This window comes from Schistocerca gregaria, chromosome 3 (assembly GCF_023897955.1).
Source record: "Schistocerca gregaria isolate iqSchGreg1 chromosome 3, iqSchGreg1.2, whole genome shotgun sequence".
Lineage (NCBI taxonomy): Eukaryota > Metazoa > Arthropoda > Insecta > Orthoptera > Acrididae > Schistocerca > Schistocerca gregaria.
In genome coordinates this window covers 205,531,341-205,551,476 of record NC_064922.1, presented here as the reverse complement: position 1 = coordinate 205,551,476, position 20,136 = coordinate 205,531,341, and the positions used below count along the sequence as shown (strand labels likewise).

The 20,136-nt window shown below is 44.6% G+C and overlaps 2 protein-coding genes across 4 annotated transcripts in view; one reads left to right on the top strand and one right to left on the bottom strand.

The window, feature by feature from the left end:
• Nucleotides 1-20,136, bottom strand: part of LOC126354357 (peroxisomal leader peptide-processing protease-like) — a 1,193,162-nt gene that overhangs the window by 745,731 nt on the left and 427,295 nt on the right. For 2 of the 3 annotated variants that reach the window (XM_050003932.1, XM_050003933.1), the window contains exon 4: nucleotides 10,595-10,644. The exons of the other annotated variant lie outside the window; for it this stretch is intronic. The gene's annotated coding sequence lies outside the window, so the exon portion shown is untranslated. The remainder of the gene's footprint in view (nucleotides 1-10,594; nucleotides 10,645-20,136) is intronic. 3 annotated transcript variants of the gene reach the window in all.
• The window catches only part of LOC126354358 (ion transport peptide), a 344,314-nt gene continuing 336,504 nt past the window's right edge, over nucleotides 12,327-20,136 (top strand). The window contains exon 1 of the mRNA XM_050003939.1: nucleotides 12,327-12,367. The gene's annotated coding sequence lies outside the window, so the exon portion shown is untranslated. The remainder of the gene's footprint in view (nucleotides 12,368-20,136) is intronic.

Below are 20,136 nucleotides of genomic sequence, written 5' to 3'. Positions count from 1 at the left end.
ACAATTTGCGGAAGGATTGCACTTCTGAACGACTCTCTTCAGTCGCCGTTGGTCCTGTTCTCGCCGGATCTGCCTCGGGCCGTGAGATGTCTGAGATTTGACATTTTACCGGATTCTTGATATTCACATACACTCGTGAAACGATTGTACGGGAAAATCGCCATTTCATCGCTACCTCGGAGATGCTGTGTCCCATCGCTCGTGTGTTCATTATAACACCACGTTCAAACTCATTTAAATCTTGATAACCTGCCGTTGTAGCAGGATAACCTACCTAACATCTGCGCCAGACACGTATTGTCTTATACGGACATTGCCGACCGCAGCGCCGTATTCTGCCTATTCTGTCTATTTGAATACGTATGCATGTACCAGTTTCTTTGGCGCTTCAGTGTACATCATGCACTAAGTCACAAAGCGGCGAAAGAGAGTGTTGCGTGATAGTGAAAGACGGCCATTGAAGAGGATTGTGACGAAAAATAAGAGGGCGGGCGACAGCTGCAAAAGTCACTGCAGAACTGAAGGTCGCACTCACAAATTCTGTCAGCACCAAAACAACACGACAGAAGCTCCACAAGCAAGGAATTGCAGGGCGATCTGGAATTCCAAAAGGATTCATGATTGCTGGAAATGCCCGTAACAATATGACGTGGTTTCGAAGCTATGAACCGGGACTATGGAGCAATGGAAGAAATTCATTTGGTCGGGTGAGGCTTGTTGCACACTGTTCCTATACAGAGGGGTCCAAAAAAGTGTATCCATTGTTTAAAAGTCCATAACTTGCAAACTAATTGACGGAGTTATCTCATTTTTGGTGAAAGTGTAGCTTAGAGTCCAACTTAAAGATATCACCATTAACATCCACACACAAACGGTGCTGCCGAACAGCAGCACGAACTACTGACTGCAACGTCTTCAGTTGGATATTTGCACATGAATGTACGATGGATTCTCGAAGTTCATCCAATGTGCGTGGCTTTTGTACATAAACGACGTCCTTTAGTGTTCCCCACAGGTAAAAGTCCAGTGGAGTTAGGTCTGGGGAAGGTGGTGGAGACTCCACAGCACCTCTCCGGCCTATCCATCTTCCTGGTAGATTTTCGTCGAGATACGCCCTAACACGATTTTGGTAATGGGCTGGGGCACCATCTTGTTGAAAGTAAACTCTTCCGTCTCCATGCAAGTCTCGGATGGCAGGTAAAATGGATGTCTGAAGCTTATGAAGGTACACCTCACTGGTAACTGTACCGTTAAAGAAGAATGGCCCAATCAAGACCCGGTAAGACAACCCACACCACACATTTACTCCTGGCACATTCAAGACTTTGTCTACATGGACTTTCGGATTTTCGGCGGCCCAGTAGATGCAACTGTGGCGATTTACTGTACCATTGAGTTTGAACTGTGCCTCATCAGACCACACAATTATCTCTGTAAACTCTTCATCGTTGCGCACCGTGCTAGTAAACCACTCGCAGTACTCCATTCTACGATCTGGGTCGTCCTGGTTCATTGCGTGTAGCAATCGCGGGATGCAGTACTTTCACTTTGCTGTCTTCAGAATTCGCCGAACACTTACGCGACTCACTCCAGTTTCACGCGCACACTGTCTCACGGACTTCTGTGTTGAGCGAGTGAATTGTTGTAACACACGACGGGAGTTAGCTGGACTTGTTACTGTTACAGGTCGTCCAGATCGTTGTTTGTTTACATCTTTAACACAGCCTTCGGCTTCAAATTTGTCTCGAATGCGACGAATCGTTAAACGTGACCGTGGCTCTGTTTGATGCACCCTTGAACCTCATTAATGTTTTCATACTTAAAATACCACTTCATAACTGACTTCCTTTCATCGAATGTAAGCCTTGTGTCAGCCATGTTTACTCGAGTAACTAGGTGCAGCTAAGAACAAAACACTGACTATCTGGCGACTGTCATCTGACAAAACGAAACAATGTAATACAACGCTTGTGTGGCAATTGCTGGAACTACAAACTATTACACTAACAAAAATTAGATAACTCCGTCAATAAGTTTGCCAGTTATGGACTTCTAAACAGTGGATACTGGCTACCACAGTCACCACATCAAATATTGTTCAGTCTTTATGGTCTACTTTGCAGAGAAGACTACTTCATCGCTGTCCACCTTCTACATCTACATCTACATATATACTCCGCTAGCCACCAAGCGGTGTGTGGCGGAGGGCAAATTCATATTTCCTCCCCCCACCCGCCCCCCCCCCCCCCTCTCTGTTCCACTCGCGGATTGCGCGAGGGGAAAACGACTGTCTGAACGTCTCAGCACGAGCTCTTATTTCCATTATCTTTCAATGGCGATAATAGCGCGATTTGAAAGTTGGTGGTAATAATACACTCCTGGAAATGGAAAAAAGAACACATTGACACCGGTGTGTCAGACCCACCATACTTGCTCCGGACACTGCGAGAGGGCTGTACGAGCAATGATCACACGCGCGGCACAGCGGACACACCAGGAACCGCGGTGTTGGCCGTCGAATGGCGCTAGCTGCGCAGCATTTGTGCACCGCCGCCGTCAGCGTCAGCGTTTGTCGTGGCATACGAAGCTCCATCGCAGTCTTTAACACTGGTAGCATGCCGCGACATCGTGGATGTGAACCGTATGTGCAGTTGACGGACTTTGAGCGAGGGCGTATAGTGGGCATGCGGGAGGCCGGGTGGACGTACCGCCGAATTGCTCAACACGTGGGGCGTGAGGTCTCCACAGTACATCGATGTTGTCGCCAGTGGTCGGCGGAAGGTGCACGTGCCCGTCGACCTGGGACCGGACAGCAGCGTCGCACGGATGCACGCCAAGACCGTAGGATCCTACGCAGTGCCGTAGGGGACCGCACCGCCACTTCCCAGCAAATTAGGGACACTGTTGCTCCTGAGGTATCGGCAAGGACCATTCGCAACCGTCTCCATGATGCTGGGCTACGGTCCCGCACACCGTTAGGCCGTCTTCCGCTCACGCCCCAACATCGTGCAGCCCGCCTCCAGTGGTGTCGCGACAGGCGTGAATGGAGGGACGAATGGAGACGTGTCGTCTTCAGCGATGAGAGTCGCTTCTGCCTTGGTGCCAATGATGGTCGTATGCGTGTTTGGCGCCGTGCAGGTGAGCGCCACAATCAGGACTGCATACGACCGAGGCACACAGGGCCAACACCCGGCATCATGGTGTGGGGAGCGATCTCCTACACTGGCCGTACACCTCTGGTGATCGTCGAGGGGACACTGAATAGTGCACGGTACATCCAAACCGTCATCGAACCCATCGTTCTACCATTCCTAGACCGGCAAGGGAACTTGCTGTTCCAACAGGACAATGCACGTCCGCATGTATCCCGTGCCACCCAACGTGCTCTAGAAGGTGTAAGTCAACTACCCTGGCCAGCAAGATCTCCGGATCTGTCCCCCATTGAGCATGTTTGGGACTGGATGAAGCGTCGTCTCACGCGGTCTGCACGTCCAGCACGAACGCTGGTCCAACTGAGGCGCCAGGTGGAAATGGCATGGCAAGCCGTTCCACAGGACTACATCCAGCATCTCTACGATCATCTCCATGGGAGAATAGCAGCCTGCATTGCTGCGAAAGGTGGATATACACTGTACTAGTGCCGACATTGTGCATGCTCTGTTGCCTGTGTCTATGTGCCTGTGGTTCTGTTAGTGTGATCATGTGATGTATCTGACCCCAGGAATGTGTCAATAAAGTTTCCCCTTCCTGGGATAATGAATTCACGGTGTTCTTATTTCAATTTCCAGGAGTGAATATGCTCTACATCGTCGGTGAAGATCAGATTTCGGAATTTAGTGGGCAGCCCCTTCTGTTTAGCGCGCCGTCAATCTGCAAGTGTGTCCCACTTCACACTTTCTATGAGATTTGTAACGCTCTAGCGATGACTAAATGTACCAGTCACGAATCTTGCCGCTCTTCTTTGGACCTTCTCAATCTCTTCAATCAGACTCAACTGGTAAGGGTCCCATACAGACGAACAATACTCCAATTCTGGACGAACTTACGTATGCTAAGCTATTTCTTTTGTTGGAGGACTGCATCGCATCAGGATTCTACCAATAAACCGCAATCTAGGTTTCGCCTTACCCGTTACTTGTGTAATCTGATCATTCCATTTGAGATGATTTCGAATGGTCACACCCAGATACTTGACGGACATTACCGCTTCGAAAGACTGGGCATTTATTTTATACTCGTACATTAATGGGGATTTTCGTCGTGTTATACGCAGTAGGTTACACTTACTAATATCGAGAGATAACTGCCAGTCATTACACCACGCATTTGTTTTCTGCAAATCCTCACTGACTTGTTCACAACTTACGTGTGATACTACTTTCCTGTAGACTACAGCATCATCGCCAAACAGTCTACGGCCGCTGTCAATACCATCAACCAGATCGCTTATCTAAATCGTAAAAAGCAGAGGACCTATTACGCTGCCCTGGGGCACACCTGATGTTACGCTTGTTTCTGTTGAACTTACTCCGTTCCGGACGACATACTCCTCCCTGTCTGTTACAAAACTTTCTATCCAACCGCATATGTCATCGGACAGACCGTAAGCGCGCACTTTTCATAGCAAGCGACAGTGTGGAACTGAGTCGAACGCCTTTCGAAAGCGAGAAATATGGCATCAACCTGGGAGCAGGTATCTAGAGCCTGTTGTATATCATGCACAAAGAGGGACAGCTGAGTCTCGCAAGACCGCTCTTTCCTAAAACCGTGCTGGATTCTAATCATCTTTATTACTCGAACTTGCGACTATTTTGCAGGAAGAATTGCATAAAATTTCCTTTATAACCACACAGGACTTGTATTTATCCATTCCGAGGCGACTGTAAGGCGTTTTATGCCTACGGCGTTTCTACACTGTATTAGACGCGGTAATGTGTTGTGTTTTTGGTGTTTCCATAGTTTTCTCTGCCCCCTGTACAGTCCTGTGAAATCTAATGAACCTTTTTGAAACGTCGTGTGCATTATATGTGTAATACCCAGAGCATTTATTCGTCAGATGTAAAGCAATATCTGCGGTTTAATGTAATTCATATTGATGGCAGTCTTCTCATCGTGCAAAATGTTATTGTTCATGTGAAAATTATTACTTCGAAAAGTATCTCTTTTAAAACTAGAAACATGGTGAATTAGAATGTATGATATTCCATTCACAGTAACTGCGCAAATAGTGCACTGTAACTGAGTAGATTATTTCCTTCATATACGGTAGTTACGTGTATTAAGCTTCCGAAATTACCACAGAATAATCTAAAAAGGAAAGAAACTAGGAAAGCAGGCTTCCTATATTTTGTATTATGTACAGAATAATATTAGTGAAGAGCTGCCAAAGCGATTAAACCTGCCTGCATCTGCCACAAGCTACATTATGTTGTTTGGCGGATCGTACATTGTATATGACTGTCACTTCCTCCCTTTCCTGTTCCAGTTGCAATTGGCCCTCAGTAAGAAAGATTGTTAGTAAACCTCCACGTGAGCATAAATCTCTAACGTTATCTATAAGGTCTTTGCATGTCGGAAGATTTTTAAAGCCTGACATGTGCTGAAGCACAATCTTTGCAGTACACTGCTTGATGAACTCAAGGCCAAAATTGCAATTTTAGACACAAATACCTTGTACGGTCAATAGCGAGTAGAATGTCTTTTCAAAATACTGAAAAACTGAGGCTGTTAAAGTCTGTTTGTTCACGTAAGATATTTTCAGAAAAAATTTCTCTGTGTAACAGTGTTTCTAACAGATCAAGCATTCAAGAATCCTACCATTGTTTTCTACGTGGAGTAAAGTTAGGCTGTTGCGATGTACATTTAGTGTGTACCTGTTAAAGCACATTCCGTTAGCTACTGAGGATTTATCAAGTGGTTTGGCCTGAAAACATCAGTCTGTTCTTTGCAACACATATGGAAAATTTCCCCTGTTTTGCCTATGTAGAACACAGGACAAGTGTTACGCTGAAATTTAAATATTCCACTGTTTTCTGTTATTGGGGTGTTTATGTTTATTGTGTGGGGCAAGTGGTATCCAAGTTCGTTATTTCTGGAGAAAAATATTTTATATTGGTATTTCTAAATGAGTCAGCAATTTTTTTATCATGGTATACCGAAGTATGGAATGGTTCTGAAGATTTGTGTTGGGCCGGTTGCTTTCCCTGTAATGCTTCTATCACTGATAACTGGCCTGTATTTTGTTGGATAGTTCGTCAACTGAACTTCTGAGCACCTATTACTAATTGCAGTTGTTTTAATGGTATCTATTTCTTGTGTTAGTGCTTTTTTGTTTTCAAGGTAATGTGTGTGCCCCGTTCAACATGGCTCCAAATACAGGACACCTGTGTATGTTTGGACGGTGTGATAATTTGTGTATGTGAAACCATTGTGCCTTGGTTTCCTGTAGGCGTAATAGTTAATGTTCAGTGGGGAAGCTTCGTGCAATGCGCATCATTACAACAGCGGAATCCCTTTGCCAACTACGACAAAATGTGGTCGTACCCAGATTCAGAGCGATAACGTCAGCCTTCAAACACTCACGTTCAGACAGACTCTCTTTATAGTTCAAAGAAGAGGAATATTCTTAAACACCCCTGGTTAGCCTAGCGCGCTAACGGAATGCTTCCTGGACTCGGGTAGGCGCGCCGCCTGGCGGTTTAACGACGAGGGCTGGAGTGCCGGACACCCTGGATGTGGTTTTTAGGCGGTTTTCCACATTCCCCTAGGTGAATACCGGGCTGGTCCCCACGCCCCGCCTCAGTTACATGGCTCGCAGACATCTGAACACTTTCACACTATTCCATGGATTACACAAGTCGCAGGCAGTTGGGGAGGGGCCCCCCTCCCCTGGCGGCGGCAGGAAGGGCATGCGACCACCCCTTCAACTAACATAGCCACATCCGATTAACCATGCCGACCCTGCGTATCCGAGGGAAAAACGGCACAAGCAAAAAAAAAAAAAAAGGGAGGAATATTCTTAGTAAGACAGGTGCGTGTCTATTAGGAAAATGATTTGCTCTTTCTCAATCTGCAACATCCTTGACTCTTTAATATATTGTGGAATGCACGATGTTGTAGGGCGATGGTCACATATTTTTGAAAAAGTGGTGAAAATGACATGTCGTTGTTTGGATACAGAAATAAAACGCCACTTTACTGCCACAGTATTACTGAACTGTAGAATTGTGCTTTTTGTATGACACATTCATTGACACTTCTTCCGTCACTGTCAGCTATACAATGAGGTTAGCCGATCGGTCTAAGGCGCTACACTCATGGACAGTACGACTGGTCCCGGCGGAGGTTCGAGTCCTCCCTCGGGCATGGGTGTGTGTGTTTGTCCTTAGGATAGTTTAGGTAAAGTAGTGTGTAAGCTTAGGGACTGATGACCTTAACAGTTAAGTCCCATAAGATCGACAGTATGACTGGTCCCGGTGGAGGTTCGAGTCCTCCCTCGGGCATGGGTGTGTGTGTTTGTCCTTAGGATAGTTTAGGTAAAGTAGTGTGTAAGCTTAGGGACTGATGACCTTAACAGTTAAGTCCCATAAGATGGACAGTATGACTGGTCCCGGTGGAGGTTCGAGTCCTCCCTCGGGCATGGGTGTGTGTGTTTGTCCTTAGGATAGTTTAGGTAAAGTAATGTGTAAGCTTAGGGACTGATGACCTTAACAATTAAGTCCCATAAGATGGACAGTATGACTGGTCCCGGTGGAGGTTCGAGTCCTCCCTCGGGCATGGGTGTGTGTTTGTCCTTAGGATAGTTTAGGTAAAGTAGTGTGTAAGCTTAGGGACTGATGACCTTAACAGTTAAGTCCCATAAGATTTAAATTTGATTATACAATGCGGTGACAGAAGTCATGGGATACCTCCCCATATCGTAACGTCCTTTTGCCCTGCGTAATACAACAACTCGTTGAGCTATATTGCCTCTACAAACGTCCATAATTCCGAAAGTGTGGTGCAGGATTTTGTGTACGAACTGACCTTCGATTATATCCCATAATGTTCGATGGTATTCACGTCGGGCTATTTTGGTGGCCAAATCATTCGCACCAAATGTCCAGAATGTTCTTCAAACAAATCAAGAAAAACTGTGGCACCGTGACATGGCTCACTGTCGTCCATAAAAATTCCATCATTTTTTAGGACCATGAAGTCTATGAATGGCTGCAAATAGTCTCCAAGTAGCCGAACATAAATATTTCGAGACAATTATCGTTTCAGTTGGACCAGAGGACCCAGTCCATTCCATGCAAATACAGCTCACGCCATTATGAAGTCACCACCAGATTGCACAGTGCCTTGTTGACAACTTGCGTGCATGGCTTCGTGGACTCACCACCTCATTTTTAAAACTACCACCAGCTCTTACCAACTGAAATCAGGACTCATCTAACCAGGTCACGGTTTTCCAATCGTCACGAGACCAGGAGAGGCGCTGCAGGCGATATCGTGCTATTAGCCAAGGCACTCGCGTCGGTCGTCTGCTACCATAGCACATTAACACCAAATACTAATGGATACTTTCGTCGTACGTTCCATACTGATTCATGCTGTTACACTCCTGGAAATTGAAATAAGAACACCGTGAATTCATTGTCCCAGGAAGGGGAAACTTTATTGACACATTCCTGGGGTCAGATACATCACATGATCACACTGACAGAACCACAGGCACATAGACACAGGCAACAGATCATGCACAATGTCGGCACTAGTACAGTGTATATAGACCTTTCGCAGCAATGCAGGCGGCTATTCTCCCATGGAGACGGCTTGCCATGCCATTTCCACCTGGCGCCTCAGTTGGACCAGCGTTCGTGCTGGACGTGCACACCGCGTGAGACGACGCTTCATCCAGTCCCAAACATGCTCAATGGGGGACAGATCCGGAGATCTTGCTGGCCAGGGTAGTTGACTTACACCTTCTAGAGCACGCTGGGTGGCAGGGGATACATGCGGACGTGCATTGTCCTGTTGGAACAGAAAGTTCCCTTGCCGGTCTAGGAATGGTAGAACGATGGGTTCGATGACGGTTTGGATGTACCGTGCACTATTCAGTGTCCCTCGTCGATCACCAGAGGTGTACGGCCAGTGTAGGAGATCGCTCCCCACACCATGATGCCGGGTGTTCGCCCTGTGTGCCTCGGTCGTATGCAGTCCTGATTGTGGCGCTCACCTGCACGGCGCCAAACACGCATACGACCATCATTGGCACCAAGGCAGAAGCGACTCTCATCGCTGAAGACGACACGTCTCCATTCGTCCCTCCATTCACGCCTGTCGCGACACCACTGGAGGCGGGCTGCACGATGTTGGGGCTTGAGCGGAAGACAGCCTAACGGTGTGCGGGACCGTAGCCCAGCTTCATGGAGACGGTGGCGAATGGTCCTCGCCGATACCCCAGGAGCAACAGTGTCCCTAATTTGCTGGGAAGTGGCGGTGCGGTCCCCTACGGCACTGCGTAGGATCCTACGGTCTTGGCGTGCATCCGTGCGTCGCCGCGGTCCGGTCCCAGGTCGACGGGCACGTGCACCTTCCGCCGACCACTGGCGACAACATCGATGTACTGTGGAGACCTTACGCCCCACGTGTTGAGCAATTCGGCGGAACGTCCACCCGGCCTCCCGCATGCCCACTATACGCCCTCGCTCAAAGTCCGTCAACTGCACATACGGTTCACGTCCACGCTGTCGCGGCATGCTACCAGTGTTAAAGACTGCGATGGAGCTCCGTATGCCACGGCAAACTGGCTGACACTGACGGCGGCGGTGCACAAATGCTGCGCAGCTAGCGCCATTCGACGGCCAACACCGCGGTTCCTGGTGTGTCCGCTGTGTCGTGCGTGTGATCATTGCTTGTACAGCCCTCTCGCAGTGTCCGGAGCAAGTATGGTGGGTCTGAAACACCGGTGTCAATGTGTTCAACCGCAGCTGCTCTCGGTCGTTCAGTGAAGGCCGTCGGCCACCGCGTCGTCCGTGGTGAAAGCTAATGCCTGAAAATTAATATTTTAGCGACACTCTTGACACTGTAATCTCTGATTATTGAATTCCCTAACGATTTCCAAAATCAAATTTCCCATGCGTCTAGCTTCAACTAGCATTCCGCGTTCAAAGTCTATTAATTCCCGTCGTGCGGTCATAGTGACACCGAACATCCTTTCACATGGATGACCTAAGTACAAGTGACAATTCTGCCACACAAAAGATGGTGCACCTCCACGCCCACACCAACGTGGTGACCAAACCAAAAGTTCTACTGTCACCTCCGTATAACATGTTAGTTTTTGAATCAAGAGTTACAGGATGCGGGCTGTGATGTTATCCACGCGTCTGGGTAAGGTTACTCATTTATATGATGCATCAGGAGATAGAAGGCGGACGAAAGCGATCGAAGGGTAGCGGTTGTGAGGGCAGAGGAAAAAAAGTGCCAAGGCAAGCGCCACAAAACCTCTGCGACTGTAGAACGGGTATTAAGGGCAGTAGCGGCTTGCTAGCTGCGACAGTGCATGCAAGGTGAGGTTATTTTAGTGCAGGTTATCGTGCATCGTTACCTTTGTCTTTGCGGAAGCTCGTTGTAGGGCTTGCTGCAGTTGCTGCGTTCCTGTAACAGTTCAAGGTCATCATACATTAGTGGGCGATCGGTCATAGGTCGGCTCACAGTGTAGGGGGTGTGTGTGGGGCTGGTTTTCGTGCCGTGTACAGTACGGTTGCCCTGCGATTGCCTGTTTTTCGGCGGGTCAAGCGTCTGGGGTTACCAGTAGTAGCTGTGTTGCAGGGGCTCGCCAATACTGTCGTGTCAGCATGCTATGGACCACATATGTTTAGCTCCTTGCCAATAGCGTCTTTGGCCTATTATGTTTCCATCTATGGTTGTGCTCGTAGTTATCCAGAGAAAGGATAAAAGAGGTTACGCGAGTGTCTGGTGTTATTGTACAGTCGTGTAGAGAGTTTTTGGAATATCTGCAAGATGGTATCTAGCCGATATTCCCGGTGAAGGTCCGCGGTGCATGTGTAGCGCGGAGCGTTGCTTATGATTCTGAGTACTTTGTTCTGTATGAGCTGCAGACGGCACAGGCGTGTGGGCGCAGCGTATCCCCAGAGAGGGGCTGCGTACGTCATCAGGTGTCGAATAAGTATGTACTTGAACCTAGACACCCTCCTATTCAGTGTGCTACGCCTGTTAAGCGTAGGGTAGAGCTGTTTGAGCCTCGCGTTTGCTTTATTGGTCACGTGCTGAATATGGTCCCCTCAGAGTAGTTTCCGGTCCAGCCATACATTTGACCTTCTCTCGGAAACGTATTGGGCGTGCATGTAGTGTTATTGGGTTGCAGTGCTGATGTTTGCGCAGTAGTTTCGGTCTTCTAGTGAACTGAACGGCTTTGCACTTGTTGACGTTTACTCTAACATGCCATTTCACCAACCAAGGCTCTGCCACTCTGAGTGCAGTCTGTAGTCGTGAGTTAATGTTAGACGGCTTCCAATCTTGCGCAAGGATGGCTGAGTCATCCGCGTAGATTGCCACCGTCGTGTTATGTGTAGCTGGAAGGTCGTTATTGTAGAGGTTAAACACTAAGGGTCCTATGATGCTTCCTTGGGGTACTCCTGCCTGGATACCATATCGTGTCGATTCCGCCATTGCACAGCTCTTTTATAGCTTGTGTACGCGATACTGTATATGTGCATATCGCTATCCCATGACTATTCACTTCAGTATATCACACAGTCACATCCGCGTCTTTCTTTCTGTCTTCAATGTTTATTCTCGTCAAATGGTTATCATGAGACAATGCATACACCTGATTTCTTTGAGCCACGTTTTTGAGGATGTCACGAGAGAAAAGCGCATGTACGACGAGACTACGTGGAATTTCCTCCCCAGCATGAAGGCTGCAGTGGGATTTTGGGGGCGGGGGGGGGGGGGGCGGGGTGGAGGGGGCGGAGCTCTCCGACTGTCGTCTGGTGGCGCCATCTTCAGGCCGACACAGGCCAGTGACGTCAATCGGCCGGCGGCCGGCTGAGTGAGGGTGTTCACACGGGGAAGCAGTGATCATGCGCGTCGCTGTGGGGATTAAAGAGCGCCCGCGGCGTGCCCGTAATTGAGCGCCTCGAGACGGCCCCGTGCCGTCTCCCGCGGCGAACAAAACGCCTCCTTTCATAAACACTCGTTTGTCGTGTAATTTGCCGGGCCTCGTACCCTGAATAAGCGCTAATTCCGAGGGCGCGCGGCGGGGCGCCGGTGGCGGCGTTACGGCGTATATAAGCGCTCGGCACCCACCTCGCGGCAGACACACCACCCCGTGGTCACGCTACTCGACGCCGCCACGGTGAGTTGACCGCCGCTCCCGCTCTAGTAACGCACCGCCTGCTGCTCTCCCGAGCGGCCGGTTAACGCCAGAAACATTTTTTTCTGCCGGGTTATGAACATAGTTCATTTATGGTGTATGCTACCAGACTGAAGCGACGAATGAAAATTAGTAAGAAGGCCGGGATTCGAACCCGGGTCTCCTGCTCACTAGGTAGGTACAATCACTCCAACACCCTGGCACAGTGGTTTTGCAGAACTGCACGGACCAGCCTAGAAAACCTCCTCAAACCAAATTCCTAGTCACGCCTCAGCCTCCTAAACTAGAACAGCATTTCGTTTAATACTGAGGTGCTATTCCAATACAAATGGAGAGCCTCTGCAATGCTGTTCGAGTTTAACTAGTGGGCTGAGGCGTGAGTGGGAACTTGGGTTGAGAAGGAAGGCGTACGAGGATAGTCTGTGCAGTTATACAAGGCCACTGTGCCAGTGTGGTGTAGTGGTTAGCACACCGGCCGAACGAGCAGGAGACCAAGGTTCGAGTCCCGACATAGGTAAAAATTGTCATTCGCCGCTTCGGTCTGCATGTATATGTCGTAAATGTCTGAGATCTGAAAAGGTCTCTTGAATCATACAGTTTCATTTAATACTTCATTTCGTTATTTTCCAAAAAGTTGAAACAAAGAATTACAATTTTTAAATAGAACATTATTTTTTCTATCATTTAGCGGTTGTATCTAAATCAGCCGTCTATAGATGAGTTTAAATCAAGTTTCTATGAATTTCAGTTAGGGAGGTAGAAACACCCAAAGTTTTTTTTTTAATGGATGCAACATGGTGTATGTAACTCGCTGCGTTCAAATGGATGTTCTGATGGTGGAATATTCATTAAGTGAGGTCTTCAAACGAACGACCGTTTTCGTGAACTAACAACTCAATCCGCCTTCTTAAGTTCTAAACGTCCTGAAGAAGACATACAGGGTATACCAAAAAACCATCGACAAGCTTTACGGACAGGTTGCTTACACAAAAACAAGAAAGAAGTCTAGTAAGCAAGGGCTCTAAAATGCATATTTAAGAGCTATGAGCATTTTTTCATCTACGATACAATAAATAAATCTCTTCTACTGCCAGCTGTTTAATTTTAATTTTTCGGGAAGAGAAAGTATTGATCAAAACCAAAAAAGTCTACTAAACGTGGGGTCTAAAATGCGCACTTTAAGAGCTATGAGCACTTGTTCATCTTCGTTAGTGTGAAGCATATCTCTTCTACTGAACAAATCCTCATAGCTCTTAATGTATGCAGTTTGGAGCCCATACTATCTCCTCCCGAAATATGGAAAGCAAAGAGCTTGAACAGATGTATTTCATAGTATCGAAGATGAACAAGTTCTCATAGTTCTTAAGGTATATATTTTCGTGCCCATGTTCATTAGATATTTTTTCCTTGTTTTGGCGTAAGGAACCTGTCCCTCAAGCTTGTCCGTGCTTTTTTTGGGACACCGTCTATAAAGCTGCTGGTCTCACAAAGAAATAAGTTTCCAAAGTGAGCTGTTACGCTCGGTTAGATCGCAGAATGGATCCTTACACTGCCGTATGCACCGCAGGTCGGAATTCACACTGCCACTGATATCGACGAGCAATTAAATTCCTCACCACTACAAAAAAGCGCTTCGAGGATGCTGTCGGTGCTTGGAAGCAGCAGGTCGTTTAGAAGGAGAAGGAATCGTGCATTCAAGAAAATGGACAGTCGTGTGAACACTACATTTAAATGAACCTCCACCACCAGAACATCCATTTGAACACAGCCACTTATGCACTCTTATTATTTTTAATTCCCTACTAAAATTGGTAGAAATTTGATTTGAACTGATTTGAACACGCTTCGATTTAATATATCAGCTACGTGATAGAAAAATAATGATCTATTTGAAAAATTATAGTTCGTTGCTGTTACATTCTTTAAAATAACTGAATAGACTGCGTTCATAACCGTGCAGAAAGAGTAACATTTCTTACAATTAGCTGTCTAAATAAATATTCGTTTCAGTGATTATTTTGTAAGTTGCAGAGAGAAACATATTATGAGAAACACTTTTATATTAGAGTGTTGCAACATATATCTATAGCGCCAGAAGCAAATTTCAGTCAAACACGGTACACAAATAACTTAGTATCAGAAAATAATGACCTTAGGATGTAGCTTTATGTGAGGGAGTTGGCTTGAGAAAGTGGTGGCACTTAAGCATATCTCTGAAGCGTACGGAGAAATTTCAACCAAATGTCGTTTACTATTTACAGTGTTAACCTGAAAGCCAGCGAAAAAATTACGTCGGTTGTTAAGGTATATTTTTGAGTATATTGTCGTATGGGACTCGTCTCCAAGTAGTTGCGTTTCGTTAAATTCTTAATCCTATTTATATTTGTATCTTTATTGCATAGGCGATGGGCACTGTTTGTCTTGTCTGGAAATAAACTGTTCCATTCACTCACTGAGCAAGCTGTTCATTACTCTTCGCACTCAAGCTTGCATTCAGTTCTGCTCGATTCTGTCTCCTGTTTGTTTTTCCATCATTGTCAGATGTACGTTAACAGTGACACACACCAGGATGGATAGTTTTACTTCCAAGAGTTGGCCATATGCACCTAGTCTGTGGATTCACTGAATGAAAATTAAGTGCGGCGCAACGACAAAATGTTGTTCTGTCCCCGCAATGACTGCGACCACATCACAATTATTTTGAATTTGTACATAGGTGCATTATTTTGTGTTTTGCATTGTACGTTTTGGTTACTGCATATTACGGGTCTTTTCACTGTTTTGGAAGTATTTTCACAGAAACAGGGCAAAATGGGATAACAAACCAATACATCATTTGCAAAAACTGACAACGTCAACTGAAGGAGACACAACGATCTGTTATATTTATTTTAAAAAATTGTAGTCTTGATCGATACATGATCAAATAGTAGCAAGATAAACGGTTTCACGCAAGCGACAGGTATAACTTGAAAATAGCTCTTTATCAACCGAAACTATTTGTCCAATTACTACTTCATTATATCCCAATCAAGTCTATTAAAATTTATAACGAATGAATCTTAATTGCATAATTACTCTGTAATAGATCACTGATTCCTGATCCAAAAATATTCAGAAAATGTTCCTACACTGTCTCCGAAATGTTATCGGTGGATTGCAGGATCACCCTGTCACACTCTGTGAAGAGAAAACAGCCAATCCCTTTATGTAAGACGATGACAACCTAGGTAAAAATAACTTTGTTGCTTACGTGTCAGCGAGACGTGAGGCACGGGACAGCCGCTAACCTTTCGCAGTGCTTCCTCGAGCGCCACGTGTTCTTTGTGTTCGAGTTTTGCACTGTCATGTGTGGCTGGCTGCACACTGCTTATCGCCATTCTAATCTGCCAGTCACATAATAATTTTGTTCGAACTGATGGGAAAAATATTCTCTGTGTAAGACAATCCTAGTGTTCTTATATGTGAAGCTGGAAAAGTACTGACATGTAAGCATAACTCAGTAACACCTGGAGCAATTTCATTGGCACTTGATACGTATATTATAAAAAAAATAGCGTTGGCATAAGACACTCATAGTAACTTTACGTGTGGGATGCGACATTAAACGGAGTGACAAGTAAAAATAATCGAAAACTACCAATATTAGTGTCGAACTCACACTTTTCCAGGTGTCTAGGAGGCGGCTTGACACGTAAAGCATAACTCTGGAAGGTGGGTGCAGTTTCAAACTTGATTTCTATTGCATTGTGATAAATAAGTAGTAATATGGCAAGCCCGGATAAACAGCTAGTATATTTCAAATAAAAATAACTGAAAACCACTCTTCGAATGAAACTTAACGTCAGGTGACCTCCTTGACGGTAGGAAGGGCATAATACAAGAAATAAAAGGGAAATAGTATGAGATGATATTATTACCCCTTTTTCACCTCTTATTTCAGTTCCGTGAAATGTTGCATTTATTTATCGCTTTTCTGCTTTACTTTTGGTGACTTTACAACAAAGTATCGTTGAGGCTTAGATCTTACTTTCGTTCATCTTTTATTAAAAACAAAATCGCAAGATTACTGTTGACACACTTATGAGTGAATTTATAATTGCTCACACTCGTTAAAAATGAAAACGAAATAATGGATTAGAGCACAAACGGTGCGATATCGATCAACATTGCGATGTCTGATGACTTTTTTTTATGAACGTGGACCACCTTCTTCCAATGCACTGTCTTTTGTGTACGTAATAAGACGTACGTCTGTGGTTCTTTTAAGTAAAAGCAATGCCATTGAATAAGACCGGATATGAGGAAGACAATATCAGTTAATAGTTCTTAAAAATTCAAAAGATACTCTCATCTCAATATATGTTTCATACTCGTACACTATCCTTTCTCGAGCTGCAATGTACAGATATGAAGTATCACGGAAAGCAGTGTTAATGTAACTGTGGGCTTTCTCATTTAACTCAGCCGATGCTTGTTGCTGTAATGTTCCTGTCTGTTTGACATAGAGCCAATCTTCCGGTACAGCGCATTAAGTTCTGTCACCTAAAAGAGACATCTTTATGAAATTTCTAAAATAACAGTGGGAGTTGTGCAGGCTGTAGTTTAGTGATGAGAATTTTAGACATTGGCATCACATCTGGAATGATGTCACTATTTCCGGTTTCCTCTAACACTTGAGTTATAACAGATAATTATGTAAACCAGTTAACAGTCAATCCTATAAAGACCTAATTTTCTTCACGGAAATTATGTTTATCTCGAAAGCCGCAACTGTGTTAATAATGAATTTTTTCATACAAACTACGATAATAAACAGTTTTAAAAATGATAACTGTTCATAGCACAAATAAGCTGTTATCAATTAATACGGTCACGAGGCATACAATTATTGTTAATATTTCTACAAATCTGCGAAGTCTTCTGGGAGGCAATCATACAACAGGAGGAAAACAAGTACAAGAAACATATGAATCCAGTAACAGGGTGGAAAAATTTACATGAAATAATAGGGAAATATACTTGCCCCCCCCCCCCCCAAATTCTTAGAAAGCACTGTAAGAGCTATGTACACGTACGGATTTAACTAACTTTGGCCTAAGGCAGTCATAGTAGTTTTCTTACAAGCGAAAGCACGTCTCACATTGAGATTAAGTAACTTAGCAATTTCAGTCTCCCGAAAAATATCTCGCAGTGGGTGACAAAAACAATCAGCACGGCTCTTAATTACTGCGGCTGTACTTGCTCATGACGAAATAACATTCTTCCTACAGCCCACTGCCCACTGTACAGCACATTTCCTCCCTAGTCTTTAAATTTCTTACAAAAAGGTCCTGTTCATTTCTCTGTAGGACTTAGAGTTTGCATGTAGCGAAAATACGAAAATTTTGCAAGTTGCAGGTTGCATAAAATGCATAGGTAGGGGGAGCCGAATCACTACATATGCTCTATGCGTTGAAAAAAATATGTATATATATTTTCAGGAAGCAATTTGCATTTCTATTCAATTGTTGCACTAGGCACAACGTCAATCTAGCGACACACGTTCAATAATGACTGTTAACGAGAAGTATTTTACAGCTTCGTAAATACCTTCTTAACTGGAAGGAAAAAGAAGCAGTGGCAACGGATTCCCCTCAGGTGTTAGCTAGCAGAGGGGACTCTACGGAGCACAACCGCCTCCGGCTTAAAGCGCCGCGCGCCACACATGCAGCAAGCCAAAGTGCACGAAAGTGGCCAGCAGTCCGCTCTCACCCAGTTTAAAGCAGTCTGTGGTTACACACACGCACAGCCAGATTGTTTACTCGGCCGCCTTTCCGCGTATTTTTGAACGTAAAGGTGCTGAAAGAAAAAGATTATGGAGCGGAAGGGAACACAAACATGCTCCGTGGAGTGTATATTTTCCGTAAAAATACGTGTTATACCAAAACATCCGTGAGAGCGTCCTGTGCCAGAACTAAATCACGAGAGACCGAGCGCGCCGCTGGGATGAAAGGCGAACAACTCAGACATACACAGCCATTTCTGCTGAGGCGGCACCGAAATTATAGCCCACCGCCTTAGTAAACGCACTGCGTCTGATTCACGAACAAGCCTAACATTTAGCAGCCTTTACTTACGACTTCTTCTATGTAAGCGAACCAATAATTCCCTTCTCTTATTCAACGACCTGCGACTTCCAAGACTGAGAGAGCTAGAGAAAGGCTAGTCATGCTAGTTACCCAACTAAATTTACGCTTTACCCGTTTCGTGTGTTGCTTCACCCTACTACGAATGGTGTACATTTACTTTGTAACACTAAGGAACTAGCAGAACTATGCGCGTATTTCCTTATCGCTTTTCATAAGCGTGGCTATGAAATACTAACACAATAAATCGTTAACACAGTCTGCATGTTATTTATACGTTATGTTAAAGCACAGTAACATATATACCACAAGAACCGGAACTCACTACAGATTTTGTTTGCCGCTATCACTTCACGAAAATGTTTTCAATAGAGTGCATTAAGTTTTGTACAGTATGAGGTATACCATTCAATAAAATTAAGTTTTACCTCATATGACAATCCACAAAAATATTACACTTTCATCTAAATAGCCTACGTCAAATATTAATCCTCAACTACTATCACGGTATTATTGACATGTGCACTCTTTCGACAAACTTTTTTTATTACAGCTATTATGAAAGTTATTATAATTTTTTTAGGTTTATTAATTTGTACATCTTTTGATAAAGGAATAATAAATGCTTTTATTTACAATCTTCATTGTATGAAGTAGTCTACTTCTCAACAAAAACAGCTATTCAAAGCAGGTGTAAATGCAACTCTATGTAAACGTTGGTGCAACAAATCGATAATGTAACACAAAAGCGATTGCAACTTGCGGTCTCTATCGGTTAAATGTTGTGCTGTCACCTCACATGTAAAATACATGTACATTTTCAAGTGCTGTGATAAAGAACCTTCCGAAGACGTATGCGAAAACACCCGAAATCGGTAAAGGGTAATAAAATAGAATAGATAACATATAAATCATAATGAAAACTATCTAATAGTGACTAGTCGCTGTAAATCTTCCCTCATTAATCTAAGATACAGACACGGTATTTCTTAGCCCATTATCAATTTTTTTGTCAACATCCTTAGTTTTATTTAATAGCTGGAACCCTGTCTACAGTACTGCTGGATCAAGTGTTTGATTGACCGAGGATAAAGGGGTACGATATATCATATTGTTATTCAGAAGGAAACAGAAAACAACTCATCGTGGAATCAAAATGTATGGTCTCTTACCCCTCTGCCATACTGTACTCCTCAAAACGAAATACAAAACAATACGAAGCAAGACCGTCCTGAGCGTAATGGGCCTCACATAGTAGTTCCAAATATTTTGATTTTATTTCTTTTGTTCCATCATAATACGTCTCTTTCAAATTCAAACCAATATAACACAATGAGCTAAAACTAAGAGTAAACTAATTTTTGATGCACTACAGAGGATCAGTTTGTGTATGGTTTGGTGATATTTCTATAACATTCCTTATTCCGAGACGTTAATAACGGTTACCATGATACGGTGCAAGGATCGTATGCGTCACACTTTTCAGTATCCCAGTAGATGATATTTCCTATAGTTTTTCACGCCTGCCTTTGTCGTTTGCTGATAGACAATTCAATGAAACAGTCTGCCCATGATTTAATGCTAGTTACTATTAAATGAAAACAGATCTTGCGCAGAGAAAGT